This window comes from Sphaerodactylus townsendi, linkage group LG16 (assembly GCF_021028975.2).
Source record: "Sphaerodactylus townsendi isolate TG3544 linkage group LG16, MPM_Stown_v2.3, whole genome shotgun sequence".
NCBI lineage: Eukaryota > Metazoa > Chordata > Lepidosauria > Squamata > Sphaerodactylidae > Sphaerodactylus > Sphaerodactylus townsendi.
The window spans coordinates 4,979,925-4,994,649 of record NC_059440.1 but is presented as its reverse complement, the minus strand read 5'-3'; the positions used below and the strand labels follow the sequence as shown (position 1 = coordinate 4,994,649).

Below are 14,725 nucleotides of genomic sequence, written 5' to 3'. Positions count from 1 at the left end.
ATGTCTCTTTGAGACACTGCAGGATATGTGAGCTATCGTACTGTGTAACAAACCAACCCATCTGTTCTTTGTTAGGAAGAAAAGGCCAATTTCTCCCCTCTGTCCCTATTAGATGAGAAACAAAATAAGCAAGCGTGCCCTTAATTCTCAGCCCCACCAAATAAAGGTGCCCGCCCTAACAATTAATCAACAGAAACTTTAGTTGATTTATTTGCACTATACATCTGTATTAGAGTGTTTAGCTTTACCCCAATGACCCGAGATGCACAAAAGGACGGTTCTGTTTTGCATTTAAGTCCATTATTCAAAAGTTAAACATTTGGGTCCCCCACCTTCCATGAAAAGTGACTTGCTAATGGTTCCTGTTGATTGTTCTCAATGGTATTCTTCTGTGTTCTGGTAATTAACACACAGAGTGTTCGTGTATGTTTAGAAGTCCTTGTGAGTCACTATTCTTCTGCTACACCAAGCAAATTAGTTAACAGCATAAAGAGATTACAAGTCTTCGTTTAACAAAGCTGAACCTCTGGGACTTGTTCCTTTTTAAAGGTGTCTGAGGAGTTGTCATTCCTCAGTGTTTCTCTCTCGGGTAAAACACAGATTGTCGCCTTGGCGGCTTCCTACGGTTGCCCAAGCGAGCACATCTGACCAACCCAGTGTTCAGCTGAGTTGGTTAGTTGTCAGGATGCAAAGCGGTAACGTGGTCCATCCAGGATGTGGGCAAGCTACCTGCAGAGAGTCCTCTTGACCGCCAAGAAATGGGATGCACAAACTGAGAATCATTCTGTCTCTAGCCTTTTCAGGCAGAGACTAGCGAGGGAGAACTGCGCCTGGGGGACGTGTGTGCCCTGCGTCTCTTATTTCTAATCTCTGACTAACTTCTCATTAGCATCACCTTTGTCTGGAAGCTGTGATTGAATCAACTTCCACCCATTTTCTGGCTTAGATCATTAAGCCATGTACCACAGCCATTAGTTTAACTGTCCAAATACTTAAGTGTGATGTCCCTCTTTGTCTTCCCCAGGAAGACCAGGTCCCTTCTTTGTCCAGGAAAATTAAGCTCTCTTAGCATGGCTAGAGGGCCCAACCTTCCCTATAAATTAGCCCCTCGCCCAATACTCTGTGCTCAGTAATTCTGCGCTAGCATTTGGTTCAGTTGCTGCTGTGCGCCATATGCTTTTTATCCTTGTAGCCCAGTGTAGGTCGCTGGACTCTGTTTCTTGGACCCAAAGCCTCTTCAGGATCTGGTAAAGTATCACCTTTAAAAATCCCCCAAACCCTCTGCCTATCTCCAAACCTATCCACTCAACTCTATATGCATTTTAGGCCTGTGTGAATTCTGTGCTGCTTGATTTGAGTGCTTGCGTGTTTATTATTTTTACTCTGCTTAATAAAACTTGTTAAACTTTTGCAAAGTTCTCCTGGGGATTTCTTGCAGAAGCTCACCTCTGTAAACGTTGGCAACAAAGATGCCGTGCTTGCCCAGCCTCTTGTTAAGCCAGGTCTGCCCTTTGCGAATTTCTCCGCACTAAAAAGGGCAGACTCCAGCATTTTGGGTATCAGAAGAGCCTCCTGCCTCGATTGATCTAGCCCAGGCTGATTGCCTAGAAGCACATTTTAATTTTAAAGCAACCAGGGGCATTTTTTCAGCGGCAGCAACAGGGGATAGGAGAGAAAAGTGGCCCACCTTCCACCTTCCTCCAAGGCCCCCAGTCTCCTTCTGGCCGCAGAATCGTTTGCCTAGAAGGAAATTAAGCCTAATTTTAAACCAGAGCCTTTTCTTTTGTGTGGCAGTGGTGCGGTCAGGCTGATTGGCTGCAGCTGTATACTGTTGGCTTTGACCATTAAGGAGCAGCAGTGGTGTAGTGGTTAAGAATGGGTGTACTCTAATCTGGAGGAACCCGGTTTGATTCCCTGCTCTGCCGCTTGAGCTGTGGAGGCTTATCTGGGGAATTTGGATTAGCCTGTGCACTTCCACACATGCCAGCTAGGCAGTGGTGGGATCCAAAAATTTTAGTAACAGGTTCCCATGGTGGTGGGATTCAAACTGTGGCGTAGCGCCAATGGGACTGGGCGGGGCATGACGGGGGCGTGGCTGGGCATTCTGGGGGTGGGGCATTCTTGGGCGGGGCTGTGGCAAGGACGCAGCCGCTGCGCCGGTCCTTGGGCGGGAAACGAATGCACGCAGGCACAGGCTGCCACACACGCCGGTCCACCTCCTGCTAGACTGCTTCGAGTTCTGCGCGCTACTGCTGAGAGGAGGGGCGTAACTAAGGCAAAAATCACGGGGCAAAATCACCCATTAGCAACCCCCTCTCGGCACACGCAAATAATGAGTAACCTACTCTCGGGAACCTGTGAGAACCTGCTGGATCCCACCTCTGCAGCTGGGTGACCTTGGGTTAGTCACAGTTCTTCTGAGCTCTCTCAGCCCCACCCACCTCACAGGGTGTTTGTTGTGAGGGGGGAAGGGAAAGGAGTTTGTAAGCCCCTTTGAATCTCCCACAGGAGAGAAAGGGGGGATATAAATCCAACTCTTCTTCTTCTTCAATTGGGCAGCCCTTTCTGTCTGACTCTCATGGTCCTCAAAAGAGACCCTATTTAGCTGCTAAGAAGGTGTCCCTGACAGGATGTTTCAAAACAGAATGGATGGAAATCATTATCTATTAAAGGAAGATGTTCATTGTAAGTGGTTATTTGATGTACATGTTTTAGACTTCGACAGTTCACAGATCTTCCACTGGTTCCACACATTTGGGCTTGGTGACAAGTTGGATTGAGCAGCCCGACAACTGGTGGGTGTCCCACGGGTGGTGCTGGTGGACATGTGGAGATGGAACAGAGATGGAATGCCAATGGAGATGGAATGGCATCGCTTCCCTTGGAAAACCCAGACGTGATTATTTCCTCTCTAGGAATTGCCCAGAGGAAACTCTATGGCAGGGGTAGGGAACCTGCGGCTCTCCAGATGTTCAGGAACTACAATTCCCATCAGCCTCTTGGGGGTGGGGGGGGGGGGGGGTGGGGGGGGGGGGGGGTGGGGGGGGGGGGGGGTGGGGGGGGGGGGGGGTGGGGGGGGGGGGGGGTGGGGGGGGGGGGGGGTGGGGGGGGGGGGGGGTGGGGGGGGGGGGGGGTGGGGGGGGGGGGGGGTGGGGGGGGGGGGGGGTGGGGGGGGGGGGGGGTGGGGGGGGGGGGGGGTGGGGGGGGGGGGGGGTGGGGGGGGGGGGGGGTGGGGGGGGGGGGGGGTGGGGGGGGGGGGGGGTGGGGGGGGGGGGGGGTGGGGGGGGGGGGGGGTGGGGGGGGGGGGGGGTGGGGGGGGGGGGGGGTGGGGGGGGGGGGGGGTGGGGGGGGGGGGGGGTGGGGGGGGGGGGGGGTGGGGGGGGGGGGGGGTGGGGGGGGGGGGGGGTGGGGGGGGGGGGGGGTGGGGGGGGGGGGGGGTGGGGGGGGGGGGGGGTGGGGGGGGGGGGGGGTGGGGGGGGGGGGGGGTGGGGGGGGGGGGGGGTGGGGGGGGGGGGGGGTGGGGGGGGGGGGGGGTGGGGGGGGGGGGGGGTGGGGGGGGGGGGGGGTGGGGGGGGGGGGGGGTGGGGGGGGGGGGGGGTGGGGGGGGGGGGGGGTGGGGGGGGGGGGGGGTGGGGGGGGGGGGGGGTGGGGGGGGGGGGGGGTGGGGGGGGGGGGGGGTGGGGGGGGGGGGGGGTGGGGGGGGGGGGGGGTGGGGGGGGGGGGGGGTGGGGGGGGGGGGGGGTGGGGGGGGGGGGGGGTGGGGGGGGGGGGGGGTGGGGGGGGGGGGGGGTGGGGGGGGGGGGGGGTGGGGGGGGGGGGGGGTGGGGGGGGGGGGGGGTGGGGGGGGGGGGGGGTGGGGGGGGGGGGGGGTGGGGGGGGGGGGGGGTGGGGGGGGGGGGGGGTGGGGGGGGGGGGGGGTGGGGGGGGGGGGGGGTGGGGGGGGGGGGGGGTGGGGGGGGGGGGGGGTGGGGGGGGGGGGGGGTGGGGGGGGGGGGGGGTGGGGGGGGGGGGGGGTGGGGGGGGGGGGGGGTGGGGGGGGGGGGGGGTGGGGGGGGGGGGGGGTGGGGGGGGGGGGGGGTGGGGGGGGGGGGGGGTGGGGGGGGGGGGGGGTGGGGGGGGGGGGGGGTGGGGGGGGGGGGGGGTGGGGGGGGGGGGGGGTGGGGGGGGGGGGGGGTGGGGGGGGGGGGGGGTGGGGGGGGGGGGGGGTGGGGGGGGGGGGGGGTGGGGGGGGGGGGGGGTGGGGGGGGGGGGGGGTGGGGGGGGGGGGGGGTGGGGGGGGGGGGGGGTGGGGGGGGGGGGGGGTGGGGGGGGGGGGGGGTGGGGGGGGGGGGGGGTGGGGGGGGGGGGGGGTGGGGGGGGGGGGGGGTGGGGGGGGGGGGGGGTGGGGGGGGGGGGGGGTGGGGGGGGGGGGGGGTGGGGGGGGGGGGGGGTGGGGGGGGGGGGGGGTGGGGGGGGGGGGGGGTGGGGGGGGGGGGGGGTGGGGGGGGGGGGGGGTGGGGGGGGGGGGGGGTGGGGGGGGGGGGGGGTGGGGGGGGGGGGGGGTGGGGGGGGGGGGGGGTGGGGGGGGGGGGGGGTGGGGGGGGGGGGGGGTGGGGGGGGGGGGGGGTGGGGGGGGGGGGGGGTGGGGGGGGGGGGGGGTGGGGGGGGGGGGGGGTGGGGGGGGGGGGGGGTGGGGGGGGGGGGGGGTGGGGGGGGGGGGGGGTGGGGGGGGGGGGGGGTGGGGGGGGGGGGGGGTGGGGGGGGGGGGGGGTGGGGGGGGGGGGGGGTGGGGGGGGGGGGGGGTGGGGGGGGGGGGGGGTGGGGGGGGGGGGGGGTGGGGGGGGGGGGGGGTGGGGGGGGGGGGGGGTGGGGGGGGGGGGGGGTGGGGGGGGGGGGGGGTGGGGGGGGGGGGGGGTGGGGGGGGGGGGGGGTGGGGGGGGGGGGGGGTGGGGGGGGGGGGGGGTGGGGGGGGGGGGGGGTGGGGGGGGGGGGGGGTGGGGGGGGGGGGGGGTGGGGGGGGGGGGGGGTGGGGGGGGGGGGGGGTGGGGGGGGGGGGGGGTGGGGGGGGGGGGGGGTGGGGGGGGGGGGGGGTGGGGGGGGGGGGGGGTGGGGGGGGGGGGGGGTGGGGGGGGGGGGGGGTGGGGGGGGGGGGGGGTGGGGGGGGGGGGGGGTGGGGGGGGGGGGGGGTGGGGGGGGGGGGGGGTGGGGGGGGGGGGGGGTGGGGGGGGGGGGGGGTGGGGGGGGGGGGGGGTGGGGGGGGGGGGGGGTGGGGGGGGGGGGGGGTGGGGGGGGGGGGGGGTGGGGGGGGGGGGGGGTGGGGGGGGGGGGGGGTGGGGGGGGGGGGGGGTGGGGGGGGGGGGGGGTGGGGGGGGGGGGGGGTGGGGGGGGGGGGGGGTGGGGGGGGGGGGGGGTGGGGGGGGGGGGGGGTGGGGGGGGGGGGGGGTGGGGGGGGGGGGGGGTGGGGGGGGGGGGGGGTGGGGGGGGGGGGGGGTGGGGGGGGGGGGGGGTGGGGGGGGGGGGGGGTGGGGGGGGGGGGGGGTGGGGGGGGGGGGGGGTGGGGGGGGGGGGGGGTGGGGGGGGGGGGGGGTGGGGGGGGGGGGGGGTGGGGGGGGGGGGGGGTGGGGGGGGGGGGGGGTGGGGGGGGGGGGGGGTGGGGGGGGGGGGGGGTGGGGGGGGGGGGGGGTGGGGGGGGGGGGGGGTGGGGGGGGGGGGGGGTGGGGGGGGGGGGGGGTGGGGGGGGGGGGGGGTGGGGGGGGGGGGGGGTGGGGGGGGGGGGGGGTGGGGGGGGGGGGGGGTGGGGGGGGGGGGGGGTGGGGGGGGGGGGGGGTGGGGGGGGGGGGGGGTGGGGGGGGGGGGGGGTGGGGGGGGGGGGGGGTGGGGGGGGGGGGGGGTGGGGGGGGGGGGGGGTGGGGGGGGGGGGGGGTGGGGGGGGGGGGGGGTGGGGGGGGGGGGGGGTGGGGGGGGGGGGGGGTGGGGGGGGGGGGGGGTGGGGGGGGGGGGGGGTGGGGGGGGGGGGGGGTGGGGGGGGGGGGGGGTGGGGGGGGGGGGGGGTGGGGGGGGGGGGGGGTGGGGGGGGGGGGGGGTGGGGGGGGGGGGGGGTGGGGGGGGGGGGGGGTGGGGGGGGGGGGGGGTGGGGGGGGGGGGGGGTGGGGGGGGGGGGGGGTGGGGGGGGGGGGGGGTGGGGGGGGGGGGGGGTGGGGGGGGGGGGGGGTGGGGGGGGGGGGGGGTGGGGGGGGGGGGGGGTGGGGGGGGGGGGGGGTGGGGGGGGGGGGGGGTGGGGGGGGGGGGGGGTGGGGGGGGGGGGGGGTGGGGGGGGGGGGGGGTGGGGGGGGGGGGGGGTGGGGGGGGGGGGGGGTGGGGGGGGGGGGGGGTGGGGGGGGGGGGGGGTGGGGGGGGGGGGGGGTGGGGGGGGGGGGGGGTGGGGGGGGGGGGGGGTGGGGGGGGGGGGGGGTGGGGGGGGGGGGGGGTGGGGGGGGGGGGGGGTGGGGGGGGGGGGGGGTGGGGGGGGGGGGGGGTGGGGGGGGGGGGGGGTGGGGGGGGGGGGGGGTGGGGGGGGGGGGGGGTGGGGGGGGGGGGGGGTGGGGGGGGGGGGGGGTGGGGGGGGGGGGGGGTGGGGGGGGGGGGGGGTGGGGGGGGGGGGGGGTGGGGGGGGGGGGGGGTGGGGGGGGGGGGGGGTGGGGGGGGGGGGGGGTGGGGGGGGGGGGGGGTGGGGGGGGGGGGGGGTGGGGGGGGGGGGGGGTGGGGGGGGGGGGGGGTGGGGGGGGGGGGGGGTGGGGGGGGGGGGGGGTGGGGGGGGGGGGGGGTGGGGGGGGGGGGGGGTGGGGGGGGGGGGGGGTGGGGGGGGGGGGGGGTGGGGGGGGGGGGGGGTGGGGGGGGGGGGGGGTGGGGGGGGGGGGGGGTGGGGGGGGGGGGGGGTGGGGGGGGGGGGGGGTGGGGGGGGGGGGGGGTGGGGGGGGGGGGGGGTGGGGGGGGGGGGGGGTGGGGGGGGGGGGGGGTGGGGGGGGGGGGGGGTGGGGGGGGGGGGGGGTGGGGGGGGGGGGGGGTGGGGGGGGGGGGGGGTGGGGGGGGGGGGGGGTGGGGGGGGGGGGGGGTGGGGGGGGGGGGGGGTGGGGGGGGGGGGGGGTGGGGGGGGGGGGGGGTGGGGGGGGGGGGGGGTGGGGGGGGGGGGGGGTGGGGGGGGGGGGGGGTGGGGGGGGGGGGGGGTGGGGGGGGGGGGGGGTGGGGGGGGGGGGGGGTGGGGGGGGGGGGGGGTGGGGGGGGGGGGGGGTGGGGGGGGGGGGGGGTGGGGGGGGGGGGGGGTGGGGGGGGGGGGGGGTGGGGGGGGGGGGGGGTGGGGGGGGGGGGGGGTGGGGGGGGGGGGGGGTGGGGGGGGGGGGGGGTGGGGGGGGGGGGGGGTGGGGGGGGGGGGGGGTGGGGGGGGGGGGGGGTGGGGGGGGGGGGGGGTGGGGGGGGGGGGGGGTGGGGGGGGGGGGGGGTGGGGGGGGGGGGGGGTGGGGGGGGGGGGGGGTGGGGGGGGGGGGGGGTGGGGGGGGGGGGGGGTGGGGGGGGGGGGGGGTGGGGGGGGGGGGGGGTGGGGGGGGGGGGGGGTGGGGGGGGGGGGGGGTGGGGGGGGGGGGGGGTGGGGGGGGGGGGGGGTGGGGGGGGGGGGGGGTGGGGGGGGGGGGGGGTGGGGGGGGGGGGGGGTGGGGGGGGGGGGGGGTGGGGGGGGGGGGGGGTGGGGGGGGGGGGGGGTGGGGGGGGGGGGGGGTGGGGGGGGGGGGGGGTGGGGGGGGGGGGGGGTGGGGGGGGGGGGGGGTGGGGGGGGGGGGGGGTGGGGGGGGGGGGGGGTGGGGGGGGGGGGGGGTGGGGGGGGGGGGGGGTGGGGGGGGGGGGGGGTGGGGGGGGGGGGGGGTGGGGGGGGGGGGGGGTGGGGGGGGGGGGGGGTGGGGGGGGGGGGGGGTGGGGGGGGGGGGGGGTGGGGGGGGGGGGGGGTGGGGGGGGGGGGGGGTGGGGGGGGGGGGGGGTGGGGGGGGGGGGGGGTGGGGGGGGGGGGGGGTGGGGGGGGGGGGGGGTGGGGGGGGGGGGGGGTGGGGGGGGGGGGGGGTGGGGGGGGGGGGGGGTGGGGGGGGGGGGGGGTGGGGGGGGGGGGGGGTGGGGGGGGGGGGGGGTGGGGGGGGGGGGGGGTGGGGGGGGGGGGGGGTGGGGGGGGGGGGGGGTGGGGGGGGGGGGGGGTGGGGGGGGGGGGGGGTGGGGGGGGGGGGGGGTGGGGGGGGGGGGGGGTGGGGGGGGGGGGGGGTGGGGGGGGGGGGGGGTGGGGGGGGGGGGGGGTGGGGGGGGGGGGGGGTGGGGGGGGGGGGGGGTGGGGGGGGGGGGGGGTGGGGGGGGGGGGGGGTGGGGGGGGGGGGGGGTGGGGGGGGGGGGGGGTGGGGGGGGGGGGGGGTGGGGGGGGGGGGGGGTGGGGGGGGGGGGGGGTGGGGGGGGGGGGGGGTGGGGGGGGGGGGGGGTGGGGGGGGGGGGGGGTGGGGGGGGGGGGGGGTGGGGGGGGGGGGGGGTGGGGGGGGGGGGGGGTGGGGGGGGGGGGGGGTGGGGGGGGGGGGGGGTGGGGGGGGGGGGGGGTGGGGGGGGGGGGGGGTGGGGGGGGGGGGGGGTGGGGGGGGGGGGGGGTGGGGGGGGGGGGGGGTGGGGGGGGGGGGGGGTGGGGGGGGGGGGGGGTGGGGGGGGGGGGGGGTGGGGGGGGGGGGGGGTGGGGGGGGGGGGGGGTGGGGGGGGGGGGGGGTGGGGGGGGGGGGGGGTGGGGGGGGGGGGGGGTGGGGGGGGGGGGGGGTGGGGGGGGGGGGGGGTGGGGGGGGGGGGGGGTGGGGGGGGGGGGGGGTGGGGGGGGGGGGGGGTGGGGGGGGGGGGGGGTGGGGGGGGGGGGGGGTGGGGGGGGGGGGGGGTGGGGGGGGGGGGGGGTGGGGGGGGGGGGGGGTGGGGGGGGGGGGGGGTGGGGGGGGGGGGGGGTGGGGGGGGGGGGGGGTGGGGGGGGGGGGGGGTGGGGGGGGGGGGGGGTGGGGGGGGGGGGGGGTGGGGGGGGGGGGGGGTGGGGGGGGGGGGGGGTGGGGGGGGGGGGGGGTGGGGGGGGGGGGGGGTGGGGGGGGGGGGGGGTGGGGGGGGGGGGGGGTGGGGGGGGGGGGGGGTGGGGGGGGGGGGGGGTGGGGGGGGGGGGGGGTGGGGGGGGGGGGGGGTGGGGGGGGGGGGGGGTGGGGGGGGGGGGGGGTGGGGGGGGGGGGGGGTGGGGGGGGGGGGGGGTGGGGGGGGGGGGGGGTGGGGGGGGGGGGGGGTGGGGGGGGGGGGGGGTGGGGGGGGGGGGGGGTGGGGGGGGGGGGGGGTGGGGGGGGGGGGGGGTGGGGGGGGGGGGGGGTGGGGGGGGGGGGGGGTGGGGGGGGGGGGGGGTGGGGGGGGGGGGGGGTGGGGGGGGGGGGGGGTGGGGGGGGGGGGGGGTGGGGGGGGGGGGGGGTGGGGGGGGGGGGGGGTGGGGGGGGGGGGGGGTGGGGGGGGGGGGGGGTGGGGGGGGGGGGGGGTGGGGGGGGGGGGGGGTGGGGGGGGGGGGGGGTGGGGGGGGGGGGGGGTGGGGGGGGGGGGGGGTGGGGGGGGGGGGGGGTGGGGGGGGGGGGGGGTGGGGGGGGGGGGGGGTGGGGGGGGGGGGGGGTGGGGGGGGGGGGGGGTGGGGGGGGGGGGGGGTGGGGGGGGGGGGGGGTGGGGGGGGGGGGGGGTGGGGGGGGGGGGGGGTGGGGGGGGGGGGGGGTGGGGGGGGGGGGGGGTGGGGGGGGGGGGGGGTGGGGGGGGGGGGGGGTGGGGGGGGGGGGGGGTGGGGGGGGGGGGGGGTGGGGGGGGGGGGGGGTGGGGGGGGGGGGGGGTGGGGGGGGGGGGGGGTGGGGGGGGGGGGGGGTGGGGGGGGGGGGGGGTGGGGGGGGGGGGGGGTGGGGGGGGGGGGGGGTGGGGGGGGGGGGGGGTGGGGGGGGGGGGGGGTGGGGGGGGGGGGGGGTGGGGGGGGGGGGGGGTGGGGGGGGGGGGGGGTGGGGGGGGGGGGGGGTGGGGGGGGGGGGGGGTGGGGGGGGGGGGGGGTGGGGGGGGGGGGGGGTGGGGGGGGGGGGGGGTGGGGGGGGGGGGGGGTGGGGGGGGGGGGGGGTGGGGGGGGGGGGGGGTGGGGGGGGGGGGGGGTGGGGGGGGGGGGGGGTGGGGGGGGGGGGGGGTGGGGGGGGGGGGGGGTGGGGGGGGGGGGGGGTGGGGGGGGGGGGGGGTGGGGGGGGGGGGGGGTGGGGGGGGGGGGGGGTGGGGGGGGGGGGGGGTGGGGGGGGGGGGGGGTGGGGGGGGGGGGGGGTGGGGGGGGGGGGGGGTGGGGGGGGGGGGGGGTGGGGGGGGGGGGGGGTGGGGGGGGGGGGGGGTGGGGGGGGGGGGGGGTGGGGGGGGGGGGGGGTGGGGGGGGGGGGGGGTGGGGGGGGGGGGGGGTGGGGGGGGGGGGGGGTGGGGGGGGGGGGGGGTGGGGGGGGGGGGGGGTGGGGGGGGGGGGGGGTGGGGGGGGGGGGGGGTGGGGGGGGGGGGGGGTGGGGGGGGGGGGGGGTGGGGGGGGGGGGGGGTGGGGGGGGGGGGGGGTGGGGGGGGGGGGGGGTGGGGGGGGGGGGGGGTGGGGGGGGGGGGGGGTGGGGGGGGGGGGGGGTGGGGGGGGGGGGGGGTGGGGGGGGGGGGGGGTGGGGGGGGGGGGGGGTGGGGGGGGGGGGGGGTGGGGGGGGGGGGGGGTGGGGGGGGGGGGGGGTGGGGGGGGGGGGGGGTGGGGGGGGGGGGGGGTGGGGGGGGGGGGGGGTGGGGGGGGGGGGGGGTGGGGGGGGGGGGGGGTGGGGGGGGGGGGGGGTGGGGGGGGGGGGGGGTGGGGGGGGGGGGGGGTGGGGGGGGGGGGGGGTGGGGGGGGGGGGGGGTGGGGGGGGGGGGGGGTGGGGGGGGGGGGGGGTGGGGGGGGGGGGGGGTGGGGGGGGGGGGGGGTGGGGGGGGGGGGGGGTGGGGGGGGGGGGGGGTGGGGGGGGGGGGGGGTGGGGGGGGGGGGGGGTGGGGGGGGGGGGGGGTGGGGGGGGGGGGGGGTGGGGGGGGGGGGGGGTGGGGGGGGGGGGGGGTGGGGGGGGGGGGGGGTGGGGGGGGGGGGGGGTGGGGGGGGGGGGGGGTGGGGGGGGGGGGGGGTGGGGGGGGGGGGGGGTGGGGGGGGGGGGGGGTGGGGGGGGGGGGGGGTGGGGGGGGGGGGGGGTGGGGGGGGGGGGGGGTGGGGGGGGGGGGGGGTGGGGGGGGGGGGGGGTGGGGGGGGGGGGGGGTGGGGGGGGGGGGGGGTGGGGGGGGGGGGGGGTGGGGGGGGGGGGGGGTGGGGGGGGGGGGGGGTGGGGGGGGGGGGGGGTGGGGGGGGGGGGGGGTGGGGGGGGGGGGGGGTGGGGGGGGGGGGGGGTGGGGGGGGGGGGGGGTGGGGGGGGGGGGGGGTGGGGGGGGGGGGGGGTGGGGGGGGGGGGGGGTGGGGGGGGGGGGGGGTGGGGGGGGGGGGGGGTGGGGGGGGGGGGGGGTGGGGGGGGGGGGGGGTGGGGGGGGGGGGGGGTGGGGGGGGGGGGGGGTGGGGGGGGGGGGGGGTGGGGGGGGGGGGGGGTGGGGGGGGGGGGGGGTGGGGGGGGGGGGGGGTGGGGGGGGGGGGGGGTGGGGGGGGGGGGGGGTGGGGGGGGGGGGGGGTGGGGGGGGGGGGGGGTGGGGGGGGGGGGGGGTGGGGGGGGGGGGGGGTGGGGGGGGGGGGGGGTGGGGGGGGGGGGGGGTGGGGGGGGGGGGGGGTGGGGGGGGGGGGGGGTGGGGGGGGGGGGGGGTGGGGGGGGGGGGGGGTGGGGGGGGGGGGGGGTGGGGGGGGGGGGGGGTGGGGGGGGGGGGGGGTGGGGGGGGGGGGGGGTGGGGGGGGGGGGGGGTGGGGGGGGGGGGGGGTGGGGGGGGGGGGGGGTGGGGGGGGGGGGGGGTGGGGGGGGGGGGGGGTGGGGGGGGGGGGGGGTGGGGGGGGGGGGGGGTGGGGGGGGGGGGGGGTGGGGGGGGGGGGGGGTGGGGGGGGGGGGGGGTGGGGGGGGGGGGGGGTGGGGGGGGGGGGGGGTGGGGGGGGGGGGGGGTGGGGGGGGGGGGGGGTGGGGGGGGGGGGGGGTGGGGGGGGGGGGGGGTGGGGGGGGGGGGGGGTGGGGGGGGGGGGGGGTGGGGGGGGGGGGGGGTGGGGGGGGGGGGGGGTGGGGGGGGGGGGGGGTGGGGGGGGGGGGGGGTGGGGGGGGGGGGGGGTGGGGGGGGGGGGGGGTGGGGGGGGGGGGGGGTGGGGGGGGGGGGGGGTGGGGGGGGGGGGGGGTGGGGGGGGGGGGGGGTGGGGGGGGGGGGGGGTGGGGGGGGGGGGGGGTGGGGGGGGGGGGGGGTGGGGGGGGGGGGGGGTGGGGGGGGGGGGGGGTGGGGGGGGGGGGGGGTGGGGGGGGGGGGGGGTGGGGGGGGGGGGGGGTGGGGGGGGGGGGGGGTGGGGGGGGGGGGGGGTGGGGGGGGGGGGGGGTGGGGGGGGGGGGGGGTGGGGGGGGGGGGGGGTGGGGGGGGGGGGGGGTGGGGGGGGGGGGGGGTGGGGGGGGGGGGGGGTGGGGGGGGGGGGGGGTGGGGGGGGGGGGGGGTGGGGGGGGGGGGGGGTGGGGGGGGGGGGGGGTGGGGGGGGGGGGGGGTGGGGGGGGGGGGGGGTGGGGGGGGGGGGGGGTGGGGGGGGGGGGGGGTGGGGGGGGGGGGGGGTGGGGGGGGGGGGGGGTGGGGGGGGGGGGGGGTGGGGGGGGGGGGGGGTGGGGGGGGGGGGGGGTGGGGGGGGGGGGGGGTGGGGGGGGGGGGGGGTGGGGGGGGGGGGGGGTGGGGGGGGGGGGGGGTGGGGGGGGGGGGTGGCGGGGGGGGGGGGGGGGGGGGGGGGGGGGGGGGGGGGCGCGGGTGTTGGGGGGGGGGATCCGTGGCGTGGGGGGGGGGGGGGGGGGGGGGGGGGGGGGGGGGGGGGGGGAAGCCTCCACAGCTCAGGCGGCAGAGCGGGGAATCAAACCCGGTTCCTCCAGATTAGATACACGAGCTCTTAACCTCCTATGCCACTGCTCTACCAAGATCTTCCTCTCTCCTAAAGAACCTCTACGTTTTAAGGGGATTAGAGAAAGTGTCTGACTGTATGGACCCCTGAAGAAGGTGTCCCAACCACTTTAGTTTCCTCAGTTTCCTATGGAAATTCTTTTGTCCAGTCCCCTTCAATCTTAGGGTTGGGGGTCTCTTTACAGAAGTGGATGATCAGTTGAAAATTTGGCGTTATTTGCTCTAAGATCCCCAGAAAAAGCCCTATTCCACTCGATTTTTGTAGGAGACTTTTTTGGCAATGCCATAAAGTTCTGGAATTACATTTTTCCTACTGCAAATACACAGGAGGACCCAAAAGGCATTTTTGGGAATATATTTTCAGCCTGGAAATCGGTGCACACATTCCTAATCACCTCTAGCAGCTCATGATACCATTGGCAGGAACAATGACGGTTTTCCTCTTCTATTGGGGCTTCAACCTTTTGATTAATCAATCGATCATTTTGCTCCTGGCAAGAAATATTCCACAATGCTTTCTTCTTCAACGATGGGTTTGCTTCTTGTTTATTCAGTGATAAAGGACGAGGGTAGTATTTTGCAATAAAGCTATGATGACCTTCTCCTTTGCAAAGCATCCTTAGAAGGGGGTAATAGAACAGAGATGGCGCTTAATCAACTAAGTTACGAATTGGTTTTGCAGTCCAACTCCGCATGTCGTACGACTTGTGCGACTTGCAAGAACAATCCAACAAGGCGAAGCGCTAGAAAGAGCCTTTACTACCAGTCTAAGCAACCGAGCTTGAGAACATCCTAACGGCAAAGACGTTTACAAACACAACAGAAACCGTGTGTTATTTTACAGTTTAACCTAATTGTACACATCCATTTTGATCTTGTCTAAAAGGAGGTTGGGCGGAGGGGCGTGCAGGACACAGAAATATTACTTTACTCAATGTCAAAAAAATTGACAGGTCATCAAAATTTGTGGCTCATTAGGGGGGCAGAAATGTCTCAGGACGCAAGACAGATGCCACAAGACAGATGGTTTGCCTTTTTTTTAAAAAAATTGCATGTTACCATCTAATAACAAAAGGCCCTTGTGATATATCACACGGATTTAGAACTCTATGATCAATACCTCTGACATGTTATTTAATTATGATTCTTACTCACCGAGACAATATGAAAAACTAGTGTCAACTTTCTGGCCTTGGAATACATGAGCAGATTTAATTATTCTTCATGCCCGATCCCAGAAGAATTATAATGTAAGCCTTCACCCCACACCCCCCCAATCTGTCAAAAAAAGTGGGCCGAGTTGTACGCTTGCCCTAAGAGAGGGGAAGATCACATTCCCAGCCCTCGGCACTCCTCTGGGGCGGCTGAGTTCAAACGGTCAGGAGGTCCCTCTCAACATTGACACGCTGGATGCGAAAGCACATGGCGAGATGACATCAGCAATAATATCGGTGTGGGCAAACATCACAAACAAAGGCCTGCCAAGCCAGCCTGAGCCAAAGTCTTCAGGGTGGCCAGAAGGACTTTGTATTCTCTGAATTGGTGGCCGGGCCCACTCTTAAGACCTTTGGAGCAGGAGATATTGGGAATGGCGGGAGGGGACTATTGGTGGTAGTAGAATTGAGCAGGTTGCAGCAGTGGT

The 14,725-nt window shown here is 78.6% G+C and overlaps 1 protein-coding gene across 1 annotated transcript in view; it reads right to left on the bottom strand.

Moving 5' to 3' along the window:
- The window catches only part of BCAS3 (BCAS3 microtubule associated cell migration factor), a 655,707-nt gene that overhangs the window by 84,567 nt on the left and 556,415 nt on the right, over positions 1–14,725 (bottom strand). The window lies entirely within an intron of this gene.